Source organism: Scylla paramamosain, chromosome 4, assembly GCF_035594125.1.
Source record: "Scylla paramamosain isolate STU-SP2022 chromosome 4, ASM3559412v1, whole genome shotgun sequence".
NCBI classification, from domain to species: domain Eukaryota; kingdom Metazoa; phylum Arthropoda; class Malacostraca; order Decapoda; family Portunidae; genus Scylla; species Scylla paramamosain.
The window spans coordinates 28,360,561-28,363,224 of record NC_087154.1 but is presented as its reverse complement, the minus strand read 5'-3'; positions in this window follow the sequence as shown (position 1 = coordinate 28,363,224).

The window sequence follows — 2,664 nt, the reverse complement described above, 5'->3', positions numbered from 1 at the left end:
CCTGAAGACCGCAAGTTTGACGGGAACGTTTTCATAGTACAGAGATTACTGGCGACTTGAGAGAGAGAGAGAGAGAGAGAGAGAGAGAGAGAGAGAGAGAGAGAGAGAGAGAGAGAGAGAGAGAGAGAGAGAGAGAGAGAGAGAGAGAGACTGTGTGTGTGTGTGTGTGTGTTTATAGTTCGAATCTCTTAAAATTCACGAAAAAGCTGTCTCGTTCAGAACCATCAAGTTATGACGAAGATTTCAGATGCTAAGAGAGGCAATACAATTTCGCACGGGGCATTCAAACTCTGGTGAGGTTACATGTAAAAAAAAAAGAAACATCTGCCGGAGAGATATCCTACCATTTTCAATATTTTACCAGGGGGATACAGATATGTTTTCAATACGTTACCGTTCAGTCTGACTATTAAAGCACGTTCCTCTGAGAGATCATGCACCATTTCTATTGCAACTATTTATTCCTCCACGTTCTCTACTGCTGACGGATGGTTATAAAGCTTCCTCTTGACTAATATGCTACATATTCTCCAATTCACGAGAGGGTTTCATGCAGGTGACGTTGGTTCATTTGCAGGAGAACACTGAGGATTTCAAAGCAAAGGGAGTGACTGGCAGAGAGGCAGAGTACTCGGTAAATCCGCTTGTGTACGGTGAGGGATGGAGTGATCAGAGCCGTGGCGTCATCTGGGGCTCGGATTAAGGGTAGTGCTATCAGATTCTTTTTCAGGAACAAATTTCCATGTTGGTCGGAACAAAAATGGTGGCCCTTTGTGTGCAACCCATACTTAAGTTCGGTTCATTGTTTTTGATGGTTCTTATCTAAAGCAGAGATTTGAGTTGCAATGCTCTTCACTGGATTTAGAAAGGGGAGAAAAGCCTGTTCGAACTTTTTTAAATCGATGCCATGTAAACATAAACTCTCAAGTGACGTTTTTGTCTGATAATTACACAAAGGCCATTTCATAGTTGATTTAGCCTCAACTTTAAAAAATATATATTTTGCCTGTTACAAAAGTAATAAAGAAAACCGTTTCGAAGTTAAATAATTACTTGGTGACCTTCTACAATGTGCACCATAAAGCACCATTATAAAAACAGATTCTCAACTCTACTCTCCTCTCGCACATTCACAGAGGTCGACAAAGACAGGGACAGACAGCCACGCGCTACAGTAAGGTTCACACGCCCACAAGTGTCCACCACCACCACCACAATCACCACCACTCTCCCCATCACATCTGTTTGCATTAGTCTCACAACACGGTGAAGGGTAGTGAACCTGCTATATTTTCAGACTCCCGGATACATCTCGAGACTGTTTACTCACTTCCTGCACAAGTGTTACCAGCTGGAGCCGAGAAACACCGTGACAGTATATAGTATAGGTCGTTTCCTTTCATACACTTTAGAGTTTATGATTATCTTGTGTAATACATTGACTTTCAAGAATCTACACAGGCTGTATATAATAAAGGTAATCTATCCCTCCTCCTGTACAAGGGTGACGCTGCAGAGAGAGAGAGAGAGAGAGAGAGAGAGAGAGAGAGAGAGAGAGAGAGAGAGAGAGAGAGAGAGAGAGAGAGAGAGAGAGAGAGAGAGAGAGAGAGAGAGAGAGAGAGAGAGAGAGAGAGAGAGAGAGGACAGACAGACAGACAGGCAAACATGCAGACTGACTGACCGACAGACATCATAGGCAGAGAGAAAGAAAGATTGACAAAGAGATTTACAGACAGACAGACAGAGAGACAAATACAAACAGAAACTGATAGACAGACGCACAGACAGAGAGACAGAGCGAAAGGCAGGGAGTATTGTGTACCTCAAAAATTAACCTCCCAGCATCCAGAAGTCCATCGGCGTCATGTAACCTCGGGATGTACAGAACTTGCCCGCGTACTTTTCAGATCCGAGAATGTTTGGCTTCCTGTAATCCGTGGAAAACCATTTGGAAATCGGACTGCGGGGCTGGAACGAAAATAGAGTTGTCGATTTCTGTGTTTGAGAAATGTTGGAATAGAGTATTCAGCCACTTTTGTACCGAGTGTGTGTGATTGTTGTTCGTGGGCAAATATGTGGATGCACTCAGGAATTTCTGGAACTATGTATGTATGTATGTATGTATGTATGTATGTATGTATTGCATGTATGTATCCGGATAACTGGATAAGTTTGTCACTCAACACGATGAGCATTGCTGAATAACAATAGACCTGACAAGAACAACAACAACAACAACAACAACAACAACAACAACAACAACAACAACAACAACAACAACAACAACAGCAGCAGCAGCAGCAGCAGCAGCAACAACAACACCATAATCCACCATCACCAACAACAACAACAGTAGAAGCAACAACAAGAATAACACCAACAACACCACCATTGCCAACAACAACAGCAACAAAATATAGCATGTACGATAACAACTGCTGTTAATCTTTCGCCTCCAATTCCTCCTGCTACTGCTGCTACCGCTACTACTATTACTATTACTACCACCACCACCACTGCACAAAGTAATAACAATAACACAAGATGAATATCCAGAGCAAGAGCAAAGTGAGAGATCAAAGCATCATCAACAAGCTACGTAGCAAAATAAAAACACTATTAGCAAGCAAACGAAAAAAAAAAAAAAAAAAGGATACACAAATA